The sequence below is a fragment of the Amblyraja radiata genome, chromosome 2, assembly GCF_010909765.2.
Source record: "Amblyraja radiata isolate CabotCenter1 chromosome 2, sAmbRad1.1.pri, whole genome shotgun sequence".
Taxonomy (NCBI): Eukaryota; Metazoa; Chordata; class Chondrichthyes; order Rajiformes; family Rajidae; genus Amblyraja; species Amblyraja radiata.
The window spans coordinates 114,085,609-114,112,100 of record NC_045957.1 but is presented as its reverse complement, the minus strand read 5'-3'; the positions used below and the strand labels follow the sequence as shown (position 1 = coordinate 114,112,100).

The window sequence follows — 26,492 nt, the reverse complement described above, 5'->3', positions numbered from 1 at the left end:
CTAATTTCTATGTTTCTATGTTTCTCCCCCGAGTCGTAACAGGGACAGAGTCCCCCTAGTTCTCACCTTCCACCCCATCAGCCTTCACAAGCAGCACATAATCCTCCTACATTTTCGCCACCTCCATCGGGATCCTGCCACTAGTCACATCTTCCTATCTCCACCCCTTGCCGCTTACCGTAGAGAGCATTCCCTTTTCAGAACCCTTCTTCAGATCAATCTGTCTGTCTGTCTGTCTGTCTGTCTGTCTGTGGCATGTTGGTCAGTGTAGGCATGTTGGGCTGAAGGGCCTGTATCCCCACTCTGACTCTGTGACTCTCTGCTCCCTGACTCGCTGAGATACTCCAGCATTTTGTGTCTATCTTTGGTATAAACCAGCATCTGCTGTTCCTACTGATCGTAGGTGTTTGAATGTCACATGTATTGACAATGGAACAACGAACAATGAAATTCATACTTGCTGCAGCTTACAGGAAAAGCTATAATACGCAGATAAATATAATCAATAGCACTACAAATCAATAACAATAATACTCGCTGAATAATCCTGAAAAAGGGGTCTTGACCCGAAACGTCACCTATTCCTTCGCTCCATAGATGCTGCCTATCCCGCTGAGTTTCTCCAGCGTTTTTTGTCTACCTTCGACTTTTCCAACGATAATACTAGGTAACCACAATGATGCAGATTTATTACTTAGACACGCAAGAGACAATAATTTGGGAGAGATTGGGCCTGGCGTATCCAGCATTGACCCAAGTGCCCAAAAAAATCACTTATGATGAGGTTAAATTCCGTGCCGAATTCATACTAATATTTTATCCCACTTGCCTGCGTTTGCCCCCATTTTCCTCTTAACCTGTCTTATCCATGTACAGTGTCTATCTAATTGTTTCTTAAACATTGCAATTGTTCCTGCCATAATTATCTCCTCCGGCAGCTCGTTCAATACACCCACCACCCTTTGTGTGAAAAAGCTACCACTCAGATTCCAATACAATCTTTCCCTTCATCTTAAACCTATGCCCTATGGCTCTTGACTCACCGACTCTGTGTCTACCCGATCTATTCCTCTCATGATTTTATACACTTTGATAAGGTCACCCCTAAACCTCCAACGCTCCGACACAGGACCTGTACTCCCTGGTTTAAAAGAATGAGGGGGGACCTCATTGAAACACACAGAATGGTGAAAGTCCCAGCCTGATCAACCTCTCCCTATATCTGTGAGCCGTGAGTCCTGCCAACATCCTCGTAAATCTTCTCTGCACCTTTTCCAACTTAACAACATCTTTCCTATAACACGGTGCCCTGAACTGAATACAATACTCTATATTGCAATGCTGAGGCTCCATAAGGCGCTGGTGAGGCCGCATTTGGAATATTGTAAGCAATTTTGGGCACCGTGTGTGAGGAAGGATGTGCTAGCTCTGGAGAAGGTCCAGAGGAGGTTTACAAGAATTATCCCAGGAATGAGTAGGTTAACCTATGATGAGTGTTTATCGGCACTGGGCCTGTACTCGCTGGAGTTTAGAAGAATGAGGGGGGAACCTCATTGAAACATACAGAATAGTGAAACGCTTGGATAAAGTGGATGTGGAGAGGATGTTTCCACTAAAGTAAAGTAAAGTATCCTTTATTGTCATTCAGACTTTTCAGTCTGAACGAAATTTCATGCCTTGCAGTCATAACATAGAATAAAATAACAAAACACACAATAAACACAGATTTAACATCCACCACAGTGAGTCCACCAGGCACCTCCTCACTGTGATGGAAGGCAAAGTCTTAAAGTCCTTGTCTCATCCCTCCTTCTTCTCCCTCTGCGTTGAGGCGATCCAGGCTTCCGATGTTGTGACCCCGCCGGGTGATGGTAAGTATGTCCCGCGGCCGAACCCGTGCTCCGCGAACGGGCCGGTTCAAATTCCGAGGCCCGGGGGGGTCTAAGCTGCCGAAGCTGCCACCCTCCAGTCCAGCGGACGAAGCTGTCATTGCGGGAGCTCCGGAAAACAGGTCACCAACCTGGGACCTGCGAGCTTCCGCCGTTGTCGTCCACTGGGCCCGCGGCCGACATCGGTTCGCCACCGCCGTAACGCCACCACAGCCCCGAAGTCGGCCAGCCTCGCGTTGGAAAGTCCTGGCTCCGGAGCCTCGTGGTCGGTCCCCGTTGGAGGCCGCCAGCTCCGCCATTAGGCCTCAGCGCAGACGGAGACGGAGACGACAAGAAAAGGTTGCATCCCCCCGAAGGAAGAGACCAAAAACATGTTTCTCCCACCACCCCCCCACACATACACAACCAAAATAAACTAAAATAAACTGAAACAGGACAAAAATAAAACAAAAAAAAGAAAAGACAAACGGACTGCAGGCGAGCCGCAGCTGCAGGGCAGCGCCGCCACTAGTGAGAGAGTCTAGGACTAGACGTCATAGCCTCAGAATTAAAGGACGTTCTTTTAGAAAGGAGATGAGGAGACATTTCTTTAGTCAAAGAGTAGTGAATCTGTGGAATTCTTTGCCACAGAAGGCTGAGGAGGCCAAGTAAATGGATATTTTTAAGGCAGAGATAGATAGATTCTTGATTAGTACCGGTGTCAGAGGTTATGGGGAGAAGGCAGGAGAATGGGGTTAGGACGGAGAGATAGATGACTCATGATTGAATGGCGGAGTAAATTGGATGGGCCAAATGGCCTATTTCTACTCGTATCACTTATGACTTATGGCCTTAAATGCGGCCTCACCAATGTTTTATATAACTGCAACATGACCTCCCAACTTTTATACTCATCTCCGCTGAAAGTGGATAGGTGACGTTTCTGGTCGAGACCCAGCTTCAGCTGCCTGACCCGTTGCGTTACTCCAGCACTTTGTGTCTACTCTTAGCTCTTGACTCTTTCCTGTTCTAGTGGTTGTAGATATCAAGCTCAATTACTGGGATAAGTTCCTGCACTTCTCATGTTTCCCACTAGAGGGGGAAACATATCATTTAAAAAATGCCAATCAATTATTCCCACTGCACTACCAGTGTGTTGCAAGCGACCCGATGTGTCAAGGGTTAATGTAATTTATCATGGTTTGAATTACATTCTTACATATAACGGAAAGCGCATGGCGGTTTTACCCAAGCACTCAAGATCCTAGTTTAGCTTAATTTAGTTTAGTTTAATTCAGTTCAGTTCAGTTTAGTTTATTGTCACGTGTACGGAAGTACAGTGAAAGGTTTTAGTTGCATGCTAACCAGTCAGCAGAAAGACAAATGGGGGAGTCCAAAACCAGGATCCGCAGTTTAAGAATAAGGGGTAAGCCATTTAGAACTGAGACGAGGAAGTACGTTTTCACACAGAGAGTTGTGAGTCTGTGGACACTTTCAACAGAGAGTTTCTTCAATTAATTAATAGTTTCTTCGATTCCTTTAATTGTAATCTGTGCTCCTAATTCTTCACGTTCTGCCACGTTAAGTGACGAAAGATTACAGTTATCAAGGAAGTTTTTAATTTCTATCGTTTCTGCTGATGTTTTGGATGTGTATAAATGTTGATAGAATTGGACAAATCTTTCGTTAATATCTTTTGGAAGTGTGAACAGTTCACCTTTTTCTGATCTAATTTTTTGAATAGCATGATCCTTTTCCACTTTTCTCAACTGACGTGTTAGAAGTTCATGCGGTTTGTCGCCGAGTTAAAAATGTTTCTATTTAGTCATTTGAAATAGCCTGATAACTCTTGCGGAGAGAATTCGATTTAGCTTGAATTTTAATACTGCTATCTTATTATGTTTGTCCATAGACGGATGTCACATTTTCTGAATCTAGCTGTCTGATCTGTTCTTCTAATTCCAGTTGTTCCATCCTGTTCTTTTTATTTTGATATGCTTGATATGAAATGACAGAACCTCTAATAAAGGCCTTAAAAGATTCCCATAATAACGAAGCCGAAATACCTGGAGTATCATTTGTCTCAAAAAAGAATTCCATCTGTTGTTTTAAATATTCACAGCAAACTGGGTTAGTTAGTATTTGGGAATTAAACCTCCAGAATGTTTTTTTATTGTACATTCCTTCTAGTTTTAGGGAGAAGGTTAGAGGGGGATGATCGGAAATAATAATATGATATTTGGGATTTGCTGTAAAAGGTATTCATTTTGTGCCCACCAGAATTACTTTCATAAATCCATGCTGACTTTGTCCAATGATTTCACCACTTTGCAAATGTGCTGCTACCCAATCTTTAATAACTGACTAGCAGTTTCCCCACTACCGATGTTAGACTAACTGGTCTGTAATTCCCCGTTTTCTATCTCCCTCCCTTTTTAAACAGTGGGGTTACATTAGCTACTCTCCAATCCTCAGGAACTACTCCAGAATCTAAAGAGTTTTGAAAAATTATCACTGATGCATCCACTATTTCTGGGGCTACCTCCTTAAGTGATTCCTTCTGTGAGTCCAGTCGGTATTGCGTCGATTTAGTGAGAGTAGGGAAGATTGAAACACGAGGACATGATTTGAGAATTAAGGGACAAAAGTTTAGGGGTAACATGAGGGGAAACTTCTTTACTCAGAGAGTGGTAGCTTTGTGGAGTGAGCTTCCAGTGGAAGTGGTGGAGGCAGGTTCGTTTTTATCATTTAAAAATAAATTGGATGGGTATATGGATGGGAAAGGAATGGAGGGTTATGGCCTGAGTGCAGGTAGATGGGACTAGGGGAGAGTAAGTGTTCGGCACGGACTAGAAGGGCCGAGATGGCCTGTTTCCGTGCTGTAATTGTTATATGGTTATATGATTTCTGATTACGTCACTTATGGTCCGTTTTTCTTTTTCAGGTCTTTTAACGTGTTTTAAAGCATTTTTCGGAGCGGAGCTAAAAGGAGCGCCTCTTACTGCTCCATGGCGCCACCTAGCTTGCTTTTCTTTCTTTCTTTTAAAATCGTTTTATTAGTTTTTTTCCAAAAAACAAAAACAAAACATAAAAAAGAGAGCAAAAAGAATAATGATAAACATAACAATGATATTGATACATAGGGATCAGGATTACATTAATAACAGGTATAACCTGAATATGAGTCCAGTGTCAAAATACACATTGAATATAGACCTCCCGGTCTCTATGTAAATATAGTTAAATACGTAAAAGAAAACTTATATATGTAGAAAAAAAACACAAAGATAAAACGACAACAAAATAGGAAAAAGGGAAAAAACAAAACCCCCCTAAACTAAAGGGAAAAAAAGGGGAAATAAATAAATAAATAAATAATTGGTTAGAACAAAGCAAAGCAAAACAGAATCTGAACTGAGAATTTCAACAATTTAAGTCTGTTTGTCATCAAGTCTGTTCCACCATATAGAGGTAAAATAGTTTTTATAACGGTTGGAGAGGGAGCAATTTATGTTGTATGAAAATGTTGAATACATTTTCCCCAAGACTTATCAAATTTAACCAAGGGTTCAACAATGTCACTCCTAATTTTTTCTAAATTTAAACATGATATCGTTTCAGAGTACCACTGGAGTGTGGTCGGAGGGTTGGAGTCTTTCCATTTAAATAAAATAGATCTTCTGGCGATTAGTGTGGTAAAAGCAATCAACCGATGGGCGGAGAGGGACAAATGAATAAAATCTAACATTGGTAGCCCAAAAATTGCAGTAATAGGATGAGGTTGTAAATCAATACCTAAAACTACAGAAATAGTATCAAAAATTTATTTCCAATATTTTTCCAAAAGTGGGCAGGACCAAAACATATGGGTCAGTGAGGCCACTTCAGAGTTACATCTGTCACAAGTAGGATTTATATGACCATAGAAACGAGCCAACTTATCTTTTGACATATGAACTCTGTGAACCACCTTGAATTGTATCAAAGCGTGTCTTGCACACATTGAGGAAGTATTAACTAATTGAAGAACCCTCTCCCATTTCTCTACAGATAGAGAAATTTGGAGTTCTCTATCCCAGTCATTCTTAATTTTATCAAATGTATCTATTTGTAATTTCAAAAACAACATAAATAGTCGTTATTAATCCTTTCTGATAAGGGTTCTAATGTAAAAAAAAATCCAAAATTTCGGTTTGATGTGGTAGCGGAAAAAAGGGTAGAGTAGCCTTCAAAAAATGTCTAATTTGTAAATATCTAAAAAAGTGTGAGTTAGGTAAATTATATTTATTGGAGAGTTGTTTGAAAGACATAAAACAATCATCCAAAAACAAATCACGAAAAGCTACTAATCCCTTCCTCTTCCATAACAAAAAGACTTGATCAGTACTAGAAGGTTGGAAGAGAAAATTGGATAAGATAGGATTCGATAAGATAAAATGATTTAGTCCAAAAAACTTACGAAATTGAAACCATATTTGAAACGTATGTCTTATTATTGGGTTAGTCGTATATTTATTCAATCTCGTAATTGTAAAAGGTAACGAGGCCCTTATAGAATAGAAGCCAATGATAGCCCTTGTAAGGAATCACGTTCTAGGTTTATCCATCCTGGACATTGGGTATCTTCTAAATCTTTTGTCCGAAATGTTAGATAACGAACATTGACTGGCCAATCTTTCCTGGTCCGAGAACACTAACGCAATTATCAAAAAAGCTCATCAGCGCCTCTATTTCCTGAGAAGATTACGGAGAGTCGGATTGTCAAGGAAGACTCTCTCTAACTTCTACAGGTGCACAGTCGAGAGCATGCTGACCGGTTGCATTGTGGCTTGGTTCGGAAATTTGAGCGCCCTGGAGAGGAAAAGACTCCAAAAAGTAATAAACACTGCCCAGTCCATCATCGGCTCTGACCTTCCTTCCATCGAGGAGATTTATCGCAGTCGCCGCCTCAAAAAGGCTGGCAGTATCATCAAAGACCCACACCATCCTGGCCACACACTCATCTCCCTGCTACCTTCAGGTAGAAGGTACAGGAGCCTGAAGACTGCAACAACCAGGTTCAGGAATAGCTACTTCCCCTCAGCCATCAGGCTATTAAACCTGGCTCGGACAAAACTCTGATTATTAGCAACCACTTTCTGTTATTTGCACTACCAGTTTATTTATTCATGTGTGTATATATTTATATCATGGTATATGGACACATTTATCTGTTTTGTAGTAAATACCTACTATTTTCTGTGTGCTTAAGCAAAGCAAGAATTTCATTGTCCTATACAGGGACACATGACAATAAACTCACTTGAACACTTGAACTTGAACAATAGTAGAATCTAAGGTTCGGCAATGCCAAACCACCGTCTATTTTGATTTCTGTAAGTATTTTTTACTTAGTCCGGAATTTTTTTTCTGGCATATATATGAAGACATTTTGGAATCTATAATATCGAAGAACGATTTGGCAATAAAAATTGGTATCGTCTGATACAAACATTTCGGTAAAATGAACATTTTAATAGCATTGATTCGGCCGATTAAGGATAAGTACATTGGTGACCATTTAGTAAACTGTTGTTTAATATGGTCAATTAAAGGCAGAAAATTAGCTTTAAATAAATCCTTGTGTTTCTTGGTGATCTTAATACCTAGATAAGTAAAACTTTCGGTAGTCAATCTAAATGGAAACTGTCCATAATTCGAAACTAGATTATTTAATGGAATTATTTACTCTCATGATTTTGTATACCTCTATAAGAACCTCCCTCATCCTCCTGCGCTCCATGGAATAGAGACCCAGCCTACTCATCCTCTCCCTATAGTTCACACCCTCTAGTCCTGGCAAAATCCGTGTCAATATCTTTCCTATAACACGGTGCCCAGAACTGAACACAATATTCTAAATGCGGTCTCACCAACGTCTTATACAACTGCAACATGACCTCCCAACGTCTTTACTCAGTACTCTGACTGATGAAGGCTAAAATGCCAAAAGCCTTTTTGACCACCTTATCTACCTGCGACTCGACCTTCAAGGAACCATGCACCTGTATTCCGAGATCCCTCTGCTCTTGTGCACCACCCAGAGGCCTACCATTCACTGTGTAGGTCTTGCCCTTGTTCAACGTCCCAAAATGTAACACCTCACACTTCTCTGTATTAAATTCCTCCGCCCACCTGGCCAATCAATCCAGATCCTGTTGCAATCTTTCACAATCATCTTCACTATCTGCAAAACCACTCACTTTTGTATCATCAGCAAACTTGCTAATCAGCCCTGTATTTTCTCATCCAAATCATTGATATAGATGACAAACAGCAACGGGCCCAGCACCGAACCCTGAGGCACACCACTAGTCACAAGCCTCCAGTCCGAGAAGCAACCTTCCATCATCACCCTCTGCTTCCTTCCATGGAGCCAATTTGCTATCCATTCAACTATCTCTCCTTGGATCCCATGTGATCTAACATTCCAGAGCAGCCTACCATGTTGAACTCCTTACTGAAGTCCATGTACACATGGCCATGGCTCGAAGGGCCGAATGGCCTACTCCTGCACCTATTTTCTAATCTTAATAAAAAGGTCTTCAGGAAAATGAAAATGTTGATACTGACAGTAGAGCATCTGTAGATAGAAGAACGACTCTATCAAATGAACAAATATTTACATTTCTTTTATTCAGAATTAATATTTAATGACTGCATATTTAGCACAAATGGCAAAGTGTTCGCTAACAGAAAATTCTCCAATCTGTTCCAAAGTGTTGCGTACATTGAAATTGCTGATAAAACTGTTTTCCATTCTAGCACTTTATTGTGTACACTGCAGATCCTTATATTGTGTATTTATACTAGAAATATATGGAATTATTTGTGCAACAATTTTGGTCCCTTGGTGTTTGCAGTAGACATTTCGGTTTATTCTCCTCCATTCCTACACTTTTTCGGTGTGGAGCCACCTTGTGGCAGTGGCTCGACTGCAGTCCGTCTGTCTTTTCTTTCTTTTTATCCTGTTAGGTGTATGTTTTTGGTTTAAGTTTTATTTTATTTTTAGCTGTATATGTGGGGGGGGGGGGGAAACGTTTTAATCTCTTCCCTGTCATGTCTCCGTTGTCATTGGGGCCTAACATCGGGGAGCTGGTGGCCTCCAACCGGAATAGACCTGGGAGCTCCAGTCGCAGAGCCTGCGGACTCACCATCGCTGAGCTGGCTGACCGGAGCGTGGAGCACTTTGGTGGCTCGCGGCTACGACCCGACTTCGGAGGCTTCGGTTGCAGGCCCTGTGGACGGTAGCATCGGGAGCTCGCGGGTCCCTGGTGGGAGACCGCTTTTCGGAGCTCCCGCAACGGCAAATTTCTCCTGCCCGAATCGAGGGGTTTATATCGATTTTAAACCGACCTGGAGCAGGGCCTTACATCGCACGGCACTTTTTAGCTTTGAATTAAAGGAAAAGAAAAGGGAAAGAACAAGAAAGAGAAAAAGTGAGATGTGCAAAACTAGGACCCCTAGACGACCAACGTAGTGCAGCCAAAGAGTGGGTAAAAGAAAGAAAGAAAGAAAGAAATAAGAAAAAATGAAAAAAAAAGAACAAAAAGAAAAAGAGAGAGAAAAGTGGTGATATACCTGCCTCTCGTCCCTCCCCACCCACCTCACCCAACCCATAATTAGATTTAAATCCAAAATTGTGTTGCGCCAAACTATCCTTGTAAGAATTCGGTGAAGGGTGTCCATGTCTTGGAAAAATGATCTGGTTTTTCTGCCAAGACAGATCTAATATTTTCAAGATGTAGCGTCTCGGACGTGTTTGTAATCCACATCTTAACAGTAGGGACTGATGTGTGTTTCCAAAATTTAAGTATTAGTTTTTTCGCCGTTATCAGGCCATAATTGAGGAAACGTCTTTGAAATAGTGATAGCTCAGAACAGGCTTCTGACAGACGTACCGAGAGTGATCAGCTCCGTGTCGGGGTTCAATTTTATTTCAAGTGTTTTAGAATTATTTTTTTTAATTCCTCTCCAGAAATTATGTAACTTTATACAAGAGGCAAAGGAATGAGTTATAGTTGCTTCCTGAACGAGACATTTCTCACAAATAGGAGAAACATTTGGGAAGATCTTATTCAGTTTAGACTTTGAATAATAGAGTCTGTGCAGTATTCTAAATTGTATTAGCGAATGCCTAACGTTAAGAGAACAGTTGTGTATGTATAGAAGGCTTTCTTCCCATCTGTCTTTTAAAATTGTTAGGCCAAGTCCATCTTCCCAAGCTCTTCTAATTACTTCTGATGATGGGGTTTGTATATTTAAAAGGGTATTAGAGAAACCCAGGAGTAGGCCATTCAGCCCTTCGAATGCCCTGCACCGCCATTCAATATGATCATGGCTGATCATCCAACTCAGTATCCCATACCTGCCTTCTCTCCATATCCCCTGATCCCCTTAGCCACAAGGGCCACATATAACTCCCTCTTAAATATAGCCAATGAACTGGCCTCAACTACCTTCAGTGGCAGAGAATTCCAGAGATTCACCACTCTCTGTGTGAAAAATGTTTTCCTCATCTCGGTCCTAAACGATTTCCCCCTTATCCTTAAACTGTGACACCTTGTCCTGGACTTCCCCAACATCGGGAACAATCTTCCTGCATCTAGCCTGTCCAACCCCTTAAGAATTTTGTAAGTTTCTATAAGATCCCCCCTCAATCTTCTAAATTCTAGAGAGTACAAGCCGAGTCTATCCAGTCTTACTTCATATGAAAGTTCTGACATCCCAGGAATCAGTCTGGTGAACCTTCTCTGTACTCCCTCTATGGCAAGAATGTCTTTCCTCAGATTAGGAGACCAAAACTGTACGCAATACTCCAGGTGTGGTCTCACCAAGACCCTGTACAACTGCAGTAGAACCTCCCTGCTCCTATACTCAAATCCTTTTGCTATGAATGCGAACATACCATTCGCTTTCTTCACTGCCTGCTGCACCTGCATGCCTACTTTCAATGACTGGTGTACCATGACACCCAGGTCTCGTTGCATCTCCCCTTTTCCTAATCGGCCACCATTCAGATAATAGTCTACTTTCCTGTTTTTGCCACCAAAGTGGATAACCTCACATTTATCCACATTATACTGCAACTGCCATACATTTTCCCACTCACCCAGCTTATCCAAGTCACCTTGCAGTCTCCTAGCATCCTCCTCACAGCTAACTCTGCCCCCCAGCTTCGTGTCATCCGCAAACTTGGAGATATTGCATTCAATTCCCTCGTCCAAATCATTAATATATATTGTAAATGGCTGGGGTCCCAGCACTGAGCCTTGCGGTACCCCACTAGTCACTGCCTGCCATTCTGAAAAGGACCTGTTTACTCCTACTCTTTGCTTCCTGTCTGCCAGCCAGTTCTCTATCCACATCAATACTGAACCCCCAATACCGTGTGCTTCTGTCCTGAACAATGATGGAATTATAATGTCTGCCCACTGACATCAAGAAATGCATTTACCACTAGAGGAATCAAAGGAAGTGTAACCTTACCAGATGTAAACAGCAAAAACATGTTTTCATTGTGGTAACTAAAAGGTACACATTTGTGCCTGGAGGCTTAAGTTAGTCGGGAGATAGTTCTTCATTGACTCACTGAACCAAGCTGGTTTGCTCCAGACTACCGGAGACCGCGGCTTCAGGATGTTATAGGCCGCAGGCATGCCGGCGGTCTGAGCTCTTCTCCGGCGATCCCCGGCAAGGGATCCCAGGCTCCGGATGGTAAGTCCACGCCACGCCCGCGGCTAGAAACTCCGCAGACCACGGCCCCATGAAGCCAAAGTCACCAGGCCAACGATCGGCGCAGTCCTCTCTGCCAACCCCCGGCAAGGGTTCGCCCGCTCCGCAATGGAAAGTCCACGCTGCGCCTGCTGCCGATGCTCTGGGCCTGACTCCGGGAAAGGCCGTTCCAATCCAAGCTGTTAGGCCGCGAGGGAGGCGACATGGAAATAGTCGCCTCTCCGTCGAGGAGGCGGCCGAAAACGGTTCCCCCCTTTCCCCTCCCCACCACCCCCCACACAAGACACACTGAGAGACACCCAAACTAACACTAGACACACCAAAAAAAACAAAAAAAGTAGAAATATCGAACATGCTGCTGGCAGGGCAGCCGAACTCGCAGCGCCCTCACTGACATCGAATGCAAAGCGGTGCATGTTCTTCGATGCATTTGGCCAACAGTGCACGCTTGCTGGTGCAGGGCAGCAGTGCATGCTCGACATTACAATGCTCCGGTGCATGGTTGCAGACGCACCAATTCAAAGCTCCGATGCACACACATACACTCAGCGATGCCGCATTCTCCCCCCGTGGCACACACTGGTGCAAAGGCAGCGATGCGGGTGCAGATTTTCGGGCGTCAGAAAACCGTGCGCCCTCTGAAGCAGAGAATTCCACAGACTGCCACAGATACTGTGTGCAAGAGCGAGTGTGAGCAGAGTATAGTACATTACAATAATACAAGCCGAATATAACTTAATACATTTCATGTACCAGTTCATTTTTTAAGCTTTAAAAAAAGAGAAAGGTAAAGAAATAGAGAGAGAACCGTGAGTGTGTGAAAAAGTGATCAAGAAAACAGACCCATAGGCGCGAAGAGTTAGAGAAAAGAGTTAAGAAATAAGCCCTAGGAAAGAAAAAAGAGAAAAAGAAACAAAAGCTATGTTAAAAGTTGCTGCCCGACTCATCACCCACACCAAATCCTGGCATCACATCACTCCAGTCCTCAAACAACTTCACTGGCTTCCCATCTCCCACCGGATCACCTACAAAATCCTGGTCCTCACCTACAAAGCCCTCCACCATCTGGCCCCCCCATATCTCACTGACCTCCTCTCCCCCTACCAACCCTCACGGTCCCTCAGATCCACATCAGCCGGTCTCCTCTCCATCCACAAGTCCAACCTCCGCAGTTTTGGGGACAGAGCCTTCTCCAGGGCAGCTCCCAGGCTCTGGAACTCCCTCCCCCAACTGATCCGCAATTCCGTGTCCCTCACCATCTTCCAGTCCCGCCTCAAGACCCATCTCTTCACCTCTGCCTATCCTTAGCCCCACGTCCCCCTCCCTTTTCATCTGTGCTTGAATTGCCTCATATTGTGTTTTGAATTGAATTCTGTCTTTAATTTGTGTACTAGTCATGTCTCTACTATTTATTTCATTCCCCTTACATGTTTTTCCTCTACCTGCTAAATTTTTGTAAGGTGTCCTTGAGACTCTTGAAAGGCGCCCATAAATAACATTTATTATTATTATTATTATTATTATTAAAAGTAGAAAACAGAGCTGGAAGGGATATACCAACTTCATATTTTTCCTCCCCCCTCACCAGGTCCTGAAACCATTTCTTTTCAGAGTTCTGTTGCACCTTATACTTGTAGTAAGTCGATAAATGCAGACCAAGTCTTTTGGAAGTGGTCTGATTTGCCTGCTAGAAGGAGTCCCATATCTTCCAGGTGTAATGTTTCGAACATATTTGAAATCCACATATTTATTGTTGGTATAGGGGTGTTTTTCCAGAATTTAAGTACAGTATAAGTTTTTTCCCATTATTAAACCATAATTAAATAGGTTCTTTTGAAACACAGTTAGTTCAGGGCTGCCTTCCATTGTTCCAAAAATAATCAATTCTGCTTTTGGTATCAATTTTATTTTAAATAATTTTGTGATGATTTCAAAGATTTCAGTCCAAAATGTTGGGATTTTTATACAGGAAACGAATGAATGCGATAATAGTAGCTTCTTGGGATAGACATTTATCACAAATGGGGAAGACGTTAGGAAAAAGTTTACTTATTTTAGTTTTTGAGTAATATAGTGTATGTAAGATTTTAAATTGAATTAGAGTGTGTCTTACATTAATCAAGCATTTATGCACATATAGCAAATGTTAATCCCACCTCTCTTTCGAAATTTTTATAGCTAGTTCTTGTTCCCAGTCTCTTCTAATTCCATCTGATGCTGGTATTTCTATATTTAGAATGAAGTTATACAAGTGCGATATTAAATTGGCTGATTCAGCCTTTGTATTCATTGCTTCGTCCAGTAAATCTGGGTACGTTATGATAATCTTGTGTCTTTATTTTCAAAATAATCACATATTTGAAAATATTTAAAATATTGATTATTTCTCAAATTGTATTTTAGTTGTAGTTGTTGGAATGATAATAATTTTCCAGTTTCGTACATGCCTCCAAATGTTTTAATTCGTATTGTTTCCCAGTGTGTAAATGATTTATCTGTAATAGAAGGTTTAAACGACGGGTTATTAACTATTGGAGAAAGAAGCGATAGATTTCTTAATTTTAGGGTAAGTTTTATTTGTTTCCAAATTCTAATTGTACTGTGTATAATTGGATTTTTATTGTATTTTATGTTATTCAGGTTCGTTGGTGAGAGGACGATCGCTCCTATATTAAAAGAGGAGCAGTCCTCTCTCTCCATTAATATCCAATCCACCTGCTGGGTAGAGTTGTCCAACAGGTGAATCACATTTTTGATATTTACTGCCCAGTAATAATACAAAAAATTAGGAAGTGCTAATCCACCAAATTCTTTAGGTTTACTCAGGTGTGTTCTTTGTATTCTATGGGATTTATAGTCCCATATAAAATTTGTAATCTCAGAGTCCAGTTTTTTAAATAACTTTTTTGGTAGGTATATTGGAATTGACTGGAATAGATATAGAATTTGTGGTAGAAAGATCATTTTAAAGCATTTATTCGACCTATTAAAGACATCAGAAGCGTTTTCCAAAATTTTATTAGAGCGTTTAATTTAAGTAGGGGCTGTAATTTGCATTAAACATATCTTGATATTTTCTAGTGATTTCAATTCCCAAATATTTAAATTTTTCTGTAGCAATTTTAAAAGGGAATTTTAAGAGGTGTGTTGAGTCTCTGGGTTTTATTGACATAATTTCACTTTTATTCCAATTTATTCTGTTTCCTGAAAAAGATCAAAAATCCTCTATTAGGTTTAATATGTTTGGTATGCTAATTTGGGATTTTGTGATGTACAATAGTACATCATCTGCGTATAAAGATATTTTATTATTTGAATATTTTGTATTAAAACCATGGATGTTCGGTAGTTATCTGATTCTTTCGGCTAAAGGTTCTATTACAAGAGCAAATAGTAACGGTGATAGTGAGCATCCTTGTCTATTGCCCCTTGATAAATGAAATTTCGTAGACAATATATTGTTGGTTAATATTCTAGCAGTAGGCTTATTATATAATAGTTTTATCCATGAGATGAAATTCTCTCCCATTTGAAATGTTTGCAATACTTTAACCAGGTAGTCCCATTCAACTTGATCGAATGCTTTTTCAGCGTCCAATGAGATAATTGATAAGTCTTGTTCTTCTGTTTTATGTAAGTGCATTATATTGAACAGGCGTCTCAAATTATTACATGATTGTCTCTTGGGTATGAACCCCGTTTGATCCGCATTTCTTAATTTACTGACATATTTACTTAGTCTTCTAGCTAATATTTTCGCTAATATTTTTTGATCTGTATTTAACAGTGCAATGGCTCTGTATGAACCGGGTTCTTCTATATCTTTATCTTTTTTAAGTATTAGTGTAATCGTTGATTCTGCTAGTGTTTCTGGTAAAATTTGTTCTTTAAAAGCATATGTATACATTTTATGTAAACGTGGTGTAATTGTCTCGTAAAAACTTTAATAAAATTCATTACTGAATCCGTCTGGTCCTGGTGTTTTTCCATTCTTTAATGAGTTTATTGTTTCTTCTATCTCCTTGATTAAAATTTCTGCTCCCAATTCCTCTTGTTCCTTCAACTCAAGATTCAGGAGATTACAGTTATCCAAGAACTCTGTAACTTTGGTATTGTCTGTTAATGTTTTAGATGTATATAAATTCTGATAAAATTGAGCGAATCTTTTATTAATATCATTAGGTATAATTTTCCCGTTTTTTCAATTGGCGTGACAAAAGTTTGTGCGGTTTATCCCCGAATTCGAAATGTTCCTGTTTTGTGATTTGGAATAATCTTATAACTTTAGCTGATAGAATTTAATTTAATTAAATTTCAATATTGATATTTATGTTTATCCATAGTTGGGTCTTTAGCGTTATCTATATCCAATAGTCTGATTTGTTCTTCTGTCTTTGTTCGTTCTTATTATTTTTATTTTGAAAAGCTTGATATGAAATTATAACTCCTCTAATAAATGCTTTGAAAGATTCCCATAGCAAAGTAGGTGAAATATCTTGTGTGTCGTTAGTTTCGATATCTTGTGTGCACCCGCCCTCCCCCATTCCCTCCCTCCCGTGAGTCAGTCGCCGTCAGTAAGTGTGTCAGAGTGTGCAAATGTGTGTCCTGGTGCCTGTGCATTGGTGTGTAACAGTGGGTGTGTACAGTGGCGGACTGGCCAGGGTGTCAGCTTGCCCGATGGCAAGTCGGCCCCTGATGAAGTGGGCCCCCTTTGTCTCCTGGCAACCAATATTTTTAGACCCAGTCCGCCACTGGGTGTGTATTTGCACATCATTGAGTGTGCACTGGTGTGTCGATGAGAGTCCACCCGTGATTGTGCATTGGCATGCAAACGTATGTGTAACAAGGTGATACAAACACACGTTAAGATACAACCCATTTTTATTAAAGCACGTACACAGCATAGGATGTGCAGTACGTTACAGCTCCGAGCTGCTCCATCTACTGCCTGACGGAGGCCAGCTCGATATTATAAAGCACGTACTAGGTGGGGCTACTAACAAGCACTATGATTGGCTAGCATGCAATAGCCAATCTACAGTATGTATCAATAATTGTGTAAATAAGTGTGTATCAGCATGCATTGGTGAGTGTGCACTAGCGGGTTGTGTTGCTGCATCAATATTTGTGTGTCAGTGATTGTGAGTGTGTGTGCAAGTGGATCAGTCCTTGTGCACTGACGTGCCAACGAGTGTGTGCCAGTGTGCATTGGTGAGTGTGTATGTGGTCTCAGGTAGTGCGTTGGTGTGTGCGTGATTGTGCGTTGGTGTGTTGAAGTGTGTATCCCTGTGCATTGGTGAAAGTGTATTAATGGGTGTGTGCTGGTGTGTCAATTGTCTATGCCAGTGATTGGTGCACTGGTGTGTATCAATGTGTGTATCAGTGTGTGTATCAGTGTGTGTATCAGTGTGCATTGGTGTGTCAATGAGTATTAGTGAGTGGGCGTGCATTGGCGTGTCAGTGGGTGTGTGGCAGCGGACGTGCCGGTTGATAGTGCACCAGACGAGTGTGAGCAGAGGGGAGGCGTGAGGCCACGTCAATTTCACCGTGTTTTTAATTCAGGCCATGATGGAAAGCCAATCACACAATGTGAAGATACACGGCAATGGGAGGGGAGGGGAGGGGAGGACAATGGAGGGGAGGACAATGGAGGGGAGGGGAGGGGAGGAGAGGAGAGGGGAGGATGTGGGAGGAGTGTGGATTAGAGCGGAGGCAAGTAGAGGATCGTGGATGTGATTAGGGAGGATAGGACTTGTATTCAATGAACGTACACTGGATTTTCTTTGAGTAGACTGCTTGAGCGAGGGGAGACTAGATGAAAGAGATAGAGAAAAGATCTCTCTCTCGAGGGAGGGGTATCGCGTGCGAGCTTGTCGAGTTCTCTCTCCATTTCTCTCTGCTCTTTCTCTCTCCTCTCTTTCTCTCTCTCGCTTTCTCTCATCTCTCTTTCTCCTCTCTCCCTCTTTCTAACTCTCTCTCTCTCCATATCTCTCTCTCTCTTTTTCTCTCTCTCCTCTCTCTTTCTCTCTTCTCTTTCCCTTCTCTCCTCTCTCTTTTTGTTCTTCCTCTCTCTCTCTCTTCCTCTTTCTCTTCCTCTCCTCTTCTCTTTCTCTCTCTTCTTTCTCGCTAGCTCTCTCTCTCTTTCCTTGGTCTTCCTCTCTCGTCTCTCTTCGATCTCTCTTCTCTTTCTTGAACCTCTCTAGTCTCTCTCTTTCGCCTCTCTTTCTCTCTCTCTTAACTCTCTTCTTGACAGAACTAGATATAGGGAGAGATCCTCTCCGATTGAGCATAAAGAGATAACCCTAACCTCCCATTCCCCTGCTACCAATCCCTCTCCTCCCTTCTCTCTGCTCCTCTACAACCTCCTCTCTCTCCTCCCCCCTCCCTTCCCATTCCCCACATCTCCCCCTCCTGGTTTTCCCCACCCCCTCCCCCCCTTCCCCCATCCTTTCCCCCTCTAATTGGTTATAAATACATAATGGAAAAGGGTAACTAGAGAGAAGTGGGACCTCACAGGAATCAAAGCGTCACCTGTGTGTGGACCACAGGAGATTGGCAAGGTCCTCAATGAGTATTTACCGAGGAGAAAGACAGTAGATGGAGGGAGATCTTATAGAGTGTTACAAATCATGAGAGGATAGATTAAATTATCAATGTTACATTTTTTTCCACAATGTACAAATAATACCCCATAATAAAAAGCGAAAGCAGGTGTTTAGAATTCTTGCAAAGTCATTTAACAGAAATAACTGAAATATGTGTGTAGATTGATGATAAAAAAATCATTTAATCCATTTTAGAATAAGGCTGTAACGTAACAAAATGTGGAAAAAGTGAAGGGGTCTGAATACTTTCTGAATGCACTGAATTCAAGGTGAAGGAGAAAAGATTTAATAGGAATCCGAGGGGTAACTTTTCACAGAGGGTGGTGGGTTTTTGGAACAAGCTGCACAGGAGGTAGTTGAGGCTGGGACTATCCCCATCGTTAAGAAACAGTTAGACAGGTACATGGATAGGACAGGTTTGGAGGGTTATGGACCAAGCGCATGCAAGTGGGACTAGGGTAGCTGGGACATTGTTGGCCGTTGTGGGCGAGTTAGGCCGAAGGGATTGTTTTCCCACACTATCACTCTAGAATATCTCTCTCTCTCCCTCTTCCCTCTCGCCATTCACACCATCCGCTCCCCCCTTTCTCCTTCCTCTCCTCTCTCATTCTCTCTCTCTCATTCACAACATCCTCTCTCCCTCACTCCACAGTAATGAACAATATGAGGTGTCCTCCATAATGTTTGGGACAAAGACCCATCATTTATTTATTTGCCCTCTGTACTCCACAATTTGTAATAGAAACAAATCACATGTGGTTAAAGTGCACATTGCCAGATTTTAATAAAGGCTATTTTTACACATTTTAGTTTCATTAAGAACATAATTAAGAAGAAAGAGAGCATTGGTGAGCTTACTTACGAGATTATTTGAAAAAATATACACACGAATATCAAACTCTGATACCAGATGTATATTAGATGAAGGTATGAACTGAAACGCAGGATCAAATAATATAATATCATACTTGTATACTATCATTCTACATATGATTCTACATCTAATATAATTCATCTAAATATAGAAATTCCATCGTCAGATTCAATTAGAAGAGAATGTAAACAGGAATTAAGTTTAAAATTTCCAAAGACAGATGGGATAAATATCTTCTATATGTACATAACTTCGATTAATGTAAGACATATTCTAATTCAATTTAAAATATTACATAGACTATATTACTCGAAAACTAAACTGAACAAAATCTTCCCAAATGTATCCCCCATCTGCAACAAATGTTTATCTCAAGAAGCTACTATGAGGGGGCATCTTATAGAAACATATAAAATTATAAAAGGACTGGACAAGCTACATGCAGGAAAAGTGTTCCCAATGTTGGGCGAGTCCAGAACCAGGGGCCACAGTCTTAGAATAAAGGGGAAGTCATTTAAGACTGAGATGGGAAAAACCGTTTTCACCCAGAGAGTTGTGAATTTGTGGAATTCCCTGCCACAGAGGGCAGTGGAGGCCAAATCACTGAATGGATTTAAGAAAGTTAGATAGAGCTCTAGGGGCTAGTGGAATCAAGGGATACGGGAGGCAGGCACAGGTTATTGATTTGGGGACGATCAGCCATGATCACAATGAATGGCAGTGCTGGCTCGAAGGGCCGAATGGCCTCCTCCTGCACCTATTTTCTATGTTTTCTATGTTTAACAAAATACTAAACAAGACTACTTTCATTTACATGGCATTGCTGTGTCCCAAACATTATGGTGCCCTGAAATGGGTGGACTATGAATAAACACTGCTGCAATTTCTACATGGTGAAACCAAAATGTACCACAATGTGCACTTTAACCACATGTGATTTTAAATTAAAAATCTCAAAATGTGGAGTACAGAAGCAAATAAATAAATGATGGGCCTTTGTCCCAAACATTTTGAAGGGCACTGTATTTACGTTCACTTATGTCTGATCTGTCTGCTTAACACAGCAAAACTTTTCACTGTACCTCACTACACCTGACCATAATGTACTTGAACCCTCTGCCTCCTCCCTCTCTCCCTCCCCCTCTCTCTCCCCCTCATTCTTTCCCTCCTTCTCTCTCCCGCCCCCTCCCCCTCTCTCTTCCTCTCTCTCTCTCTCCCTCCCTCTCCATCCCTCTCCCCCCTCTCTCCCCCTCTCTTTCTCTCTCTCACTCTCTCTCTCTCTCTCCCTCCCTCCATCCCTCCATCCCCTCTCTCTCTCTCTCCCCTACCTCCCCTCCCTCTCTCTCCCTCTCTCACCCCTCTCTCCCCCTCTTTCTCCGTTCTCACTCCTCTCTCTCGGCTTCGTCTTCCATCTCTCAACTCTCTCTCTCTCTTCTCGTCCCTCCCCCTCTCCGATCTCTCTCGATCCCTCTCTCTCTCCCATCCCTTCTCCCATCCCTCCCTCACCTCCCTCCTCTTTCGTCTCTTCACATCCCCCCCTCTTGTACTGCTCCCCCCCTCTTGTCTCTCCCATCCCCTACATGTGCCTCTCCCGCCCCCCATCCCCCGTTTTCCCTCCCCCTCGTTCTTCGCCCCCCTCCCACCTCCCCCCCGTCTACCTCCCCCCCACTCCCCCTCCCCGTCTCCCCCTCCCTCGTTCTCTCTCTCTCGCCCCCCCTTCCTCTCTCACTCCCTCTCTCTCCCTCCCTCCCCCTCCCACTCCCTCCGTCTTTCACTCCTTCTCTCCAGGGGAGGTGAGGGGAGGGGAGAGTGGAGAGGGGGGAGGGGAGGGGAGGGGGGAGGGGAGACCAGGGGTCACAGGTCCCTGGTTCGTGGTGGTCTCTAGGTCAAGGGTCACGTTGATGAGGCGGGGTCACGTGGTGTCAGGGGTCGGTCAGTCAGTACCAGCGATCGGCCGCCGCCTCCAGGCCAAGGTTCACGAGGTCATGTCCTCCCGCGACCTCGGACGACCTCTGCCGCAGCTCGTAGGTCTGGGGTCTATGGGGAGAGAGGTCAAAGGTTAATAAGATCCCAACTCTACCCCCCTTTCTCTCTCTCTCTCTCTCCCTCCCCCTCTCTCTACCCCATAGGATTCACGATGATGCGAGCACTCTCTTCCCAAATGCACAACTCCTGTTGAACTCCAGTGAACCTTGGTGACCCCGCCTTGACCCCTAGGAAGGTCCAGTAACCCCAGCTGACCCTTGGTGACACCAATTGAACCCCCCGTGACCTAGTTGACTCCAAATGACCCCGTTGACCCTTATTGCCCCTCCAGTGACTCTGATTGACCTGTCAACCCCAGATGACCTACGTCGACCCCAATTGACCTCTGATGACCCCAATTGACCCCTGATGACCCCAATTGACCCCTCATAACACCAATTGACCCCCAACCACCCGGTGCCTCCGTTGATTCCCTGGTGGCCCGGTAGATGGCCCCCAAGCCCACCCTTTGACCCCCACGACCCCCGGTTGGATCTCGCGGGAACTGACCGGAGCGGTGTGGGGCGGCGAGTCGGTGACCAACCATCTCATGGTGGAGCCGGCGAGCGGAATGGACAAACTGGTGACACGACTGGAGGTGGCTGGGCTTGGCTGGAGAACCCAGAGAATGGAGGACATTGACCTGGTTGGGGAGAGAGAGAGAGGGGGGAGAGAGAGAGAGGGGGAAGAGAAGGGGAGAGAGGGGAGAGAGAGAGAGGAGGAGAGAGAGGGGGGAGAGAGAGAGGGGGAGAGAGAGGGGAGGATAGAGGGGGGAGAGGAGGCGCAGGGAGAGAAAGGATGGAGGGGGAGAGAGGATGGAGGGGGAGAGATTTATAGGCAGAGGGGGAGATAGAGGAGGCGGAGGGAGAGAAAGGGTTAAACACAGAAGCCCTGTCCACACTGTCCCCTCGCATACGTACATACACGTACACACACGCACGTACACGTACGCACACGTACGCACACGTACACACACGTATGCACACGTACACACAGGTACACACGTACACACACGCGCGTACACGTACGCATACGTACATACACGTACACATACGCACGAATCTCGAGATTCAGGGAATGTTTCAGGATGACCCTCCTGACTGCCCCGGTTTATCGGGATGCATCACAGCACGGTTTGGGAACAGCTCCATCCAAGACCCGCAAGAAATCGCAGCGAGTTGTGTACACAGCCCAGACCATCACACACACAAACCAACTATCCTTCCATCGACTCCATCTACGCCTCTCGCTGCCTCGGCAAGGCCAGCTGATTATTCAAGGACAAGTCTCATCCCAGTCACTCCGTCTTCCCCCCTCCCCCATCAGGCAAGAGGTAAAGTGTGAAGACACGCACACCTCCAGATTCTGGGCAGTTTCTTTCCGGCTGTTATCAGGCAACTGAACCGTCCTCTCACCAACTGTTGAGCGGGCCTGACCTTCCATCATTGGAAACCCTTTGACTATCTTTTATCGTACACTGTGGACGGCTCGATTGTAATCATGTATAATCTTTCAGCTGACTGGATAGCACGCAATAAACGAAACAAAACTCACTAAACTAAAATGGCTGCTGTTACGGTGGAATTAAAATTGCCATCACCACTGGGTGCTTAAAATGGCCGCCACATGACCGCGGAGTTAAAATGGCCACCGTCACAATGAAGTTAATATGGCTGGCATCACACAAGGTTAAAATGGCTGCTGGTAGATGGGCGTAAAATGGCTGTCGGTTGAGTAAACATAAAAGACATTGGTGGCCATTTTAGTGTGACGGGGTGTTGAAACATTTTCGCGTGAGAGAGAGAGAGATGGGACAGACTCACTTTACGGCGGTGGTGAGCTGGAAGGGACGTACGCCCGGTGTAGCAAAGCGAAGCGTGTTTCAGTAAATCACGTGTTCAATGGCGTGGTTTATATTCCCGACGTCATCTCCTTTAAAGTCCAGGAGCGTCTGCGATGGGTTGACGTGGATCTAGCGAGGGGAGGGAGAGAGAGAGGCAGAGAGATAGAGCTGGGAGAGGGAGAAGGGGAGAGAGCACTTCAAACATCATCCAAGCATTTCACACATTCCAAGGACCCTACACACCCCTCTTCCCCTTTCCCCCCGCTTCTCCTTTCCTCTCCTCCCCTCCCCTTTCCCCCCTTGATCGGTGGGGGCGCTGTGAGTCGGCTGCCCTGTCAGCAGCATGTTCATTATTTCTACTTTTTTGTGGGGGGTTTTTGCGTGTCTAATGTTAGTTTGGGTGTCTCTCGGTGTGTCTTGTGTGAGGGGGCGGTGGGAAGGGAAAAGGGGGAAACCGCTTTCGGTCGCCTCCTCCACGGAGAGGCGACTTTTTCCATGTCGCCTCCCTCGTGGCCTCGCGGATTGGAGCGGCCTTTCCCGGAGTCGGGCCTGGAGCAACAGAAGCGGGCGCAGCGTGGACTTTTCCATCGCACAGCGGGCGAACCTTGGCCGAGGGTCGCCAGAAAGGAATGCTCCAATCACTGGCCTGGTGACTTTGACATCGCGGGGCTGTGGTCTACGGAGCTTCTAGCCGCGGACGTGGCCGGGGATCGCTAGAGAAGAGCTCCGACTACGGGTGAACAAAGGAGGAGGACTGGCTGAAGATTGTTGCCTTCCACCACAGTGAAGAATGCTGTGGTGGATGTTTGTGTTCAATCTTATTGTGTATTGTGTGTTGTTTTTACGTGTATCGCTGCTGGCAAATTCATTTCACTGCACCTTCGGTGCATGTGACGAATAAAATTGACTTTGACCTCCTTTCCTCTTCTCCTCTCCCCCCTCCTACCTTCATCCCTTTCTCCCCAGGCTCTCGAAGTTGCTGAAATCGAGGTCCTCTTTGCAGGGGTACAGACACCCCAGCATCTCTCGAGAATTGATACTCGCCGCACGTATGGTCACTCCCGCCAGTAGATCCACACAGGAAGCGATCAGGGGGAGAGTCCACAGTACCTGCAGAGAGAACGGAGTCCGTCAGCCTCCTGGCATTCCTCTTTCCCTCCCTCCTCATCACTCCCTCCCTCCCCATCCCTCACTCTCTCCCCTCCCTCTCTCCCTCCCTCCCTCCCTCCTGCCCTCCCTCCCCTCCCTCTGTGTGGAAAAGTTGCCCCTCACATTCCTATTAAATATTCCCCCCTCCCTCTCACCTTGAACCTATGTCCTCTGGTCCTTGATTCCCCTACTCTGGGCAAGGGACTCTGTGCGTCTACCTGTGTCTATCACCCTCGTAATTTTGTACACCTCCATAGGATCACCCCTCATCCTCCTGCGCTCCAAGGAATAGAGTCCCAGCCAGTCCCAACCTCTCCCTGTAGCTCAGGCTCCTCGAGTCCTGGCAACATCCTTGTAAAGCTTCTCTGAACCCTTTCAAGCTTGACAATATCTTTCCTATAACACGGTGCCCAGAACTGAACAGAAATGCAGAGTGAGACAGAGAGACAGAGAGGCAGAGAGAAAGAGAGGCAGAGAGACAGAGACAGATGGAGGGAGAGAGGGAATGAGACAGAGACAGAGAAAGACAAAGAGAGAGAGAGAGAGAGACAGAGAGAGACAGAGAGACAGCGACAGAGAGAGACAGAGAGACAGAGACAGAGACAGCGATAGAGAGAGGTGGAAAGAGAAAGAGGGAATATAGGAAGGAACTGCAGTAGACGCTGGTTGAAATCGAAGTCTGAAGAAGGGTCTTGACCTGTCACCCATTCCTTCTCTCCAGAAGCTGAGTTACTCCAGCATTTGTGTCTATCCTCGGTTAAATAGAGAGAGAGGGGGGGGAGGGTGAGCGAGTGAGGGAGAGAGAGTGAGGGAGGGAGGGTGGGAGAGAGAAGGAGTGAAGGAGGGAGAAGGGTTGTTGTAGCTCACCGTTCCAGCAGGCTCCGATGAGGAGGCGTGGGCTAGGACGATGCGGGTGGAAGAGCCCACTGTCGAGAATCAAGGTTGGTTCGTAGATCACTCCATCGACATAGAAGATGATGGTGGGAATCTGGAGCGTAGAGGTGCCACTTGCCATCCCAGGCCTGGACCAGGACAGAATCCCGTTTAGAGATACAGCACGGAAACAGGCCATTAGCCGACCATTTTGTGAGGGAGGGAATGGGCGGCTTTAAATGGCCGCCCCCGCTGATGCCTCCCTCTCCTCTCTCCCCTCCCCCTTCCCTCTCCCTACACTGCCCCAGCAGCGGGCAAGATGGTGAAGGGAGTGTGATCCGTGTTTCCCCCCACCTCTTCCCTCTCTGATCCAGCCCTCCCACGACACTTTCCAACCTGCTTTGAGGCGGCCATTTTGAGAGTGAGGGAATGGGCGGCTCAAAATGGCCACCGTGAAGTCATTTTGTCTGGGGAGGGGAGGGGATAAGATGAGGGGGAAAAAACTTTGCCTCTGCCCCCAAATTTGCCGTCCTCCCAACTCCCCCGGCCCTGTACCTGCTCAAGATTCCAACGACATTTGACGGGTCGGCTTTCTCCAAGTTGGTGCCAATAGAGGAACGTCATTCGTGGGCCGTGGACCGTGAGCGCGTAGTGTGCAAGGTCGTTCTCTGAGGAGGACAAAGAGAGAGAGAGGGGAGTGAGAGGGGAGGCTCGATTGTATAGTCTTTCCACTGACTGGATAGCACCCAACAACAGAGCTTCACATTGTACCTCGATACACGTGACTATAATAAACTAAACTAAATTAATCTAAAGTCTTCCTCTCTCCCTCTCTCTCTCTCTCTCTCTCTCTCTCTCTCTCTCTCTCTCTCTCTCTCTCTCTCTCTCTCTCTCTCTCTCTCTCTCTCTCCTTACCGTCATTATCAATGTAGAAGTGAGAGAAGAGAAAGAGGTGGGGAGTGATAGAGAGAGAGAGAGAGGGAAAGAGAGGGGGGAGAGAGAAAGAGGTGGAGAGAAAGGAGGAGAGGGAGAGAGAGAGGGGGGAGAGAGAGAAAGAAAGAGATGGAGAGAAAGGGAGAGAGAGAGAGGGAGAGAGGGGGGAGAGAGAGGGGGAGAGAGAGAGGGAGGAGAGAAAGGGGGAGAGAAGACGAGAGAGATAGGGGAGAGAGATGGGGAGGGAAGAAAGAGGGGGAGAGAGAGGGGGAGAGAGAGGGGGAGAGAGAGGGGGAGAGAGGAGGAGAGAGAGAGAGGGGAGAGTGAGAGGAGTAGGAGAGGGAGAGTGGGGGAGAGAATGAGGGAGAGAGAGGGGGAGAGAGAGGGGGGAGAAAGAGCGAGAAAGAGGGAGAGAGGAGAGGGAGAGAGAGATGGAAGGAGCGAGGAGTGAGAAAGAAGGGGAGAGAGATAGAGAGAGGGAGAGAGAGAGGGGAGAGGGAGAGGGGGGAGAGAGGGAGATAGATGTGGAGAGAAGGGGGTAAGAGTTA

At 44.7% G+C, this 26,492-nt stretch overlaps 1 long non-coding RNA gene across 1 annotated transcript; it reads right to left on the bottom strand.

The window, feature by feature from the left end:
• Positions 1-25,475, bottom strand: LOC116967235. The gene is made up of 3 exons (XR_004410186.1): positions 25,398-25,475; positions 24,301-24,307; positions 1-23 (listed from the first exon to the last, which is right to left on the bottom strand). It is a non-coding gene; the product is annotated as an uncharacterized LOC116967235 (long non-coding RNA).
• Between the last annotated feature and the right edge of the window lie 1,017 nt (positions 25,476-26,492).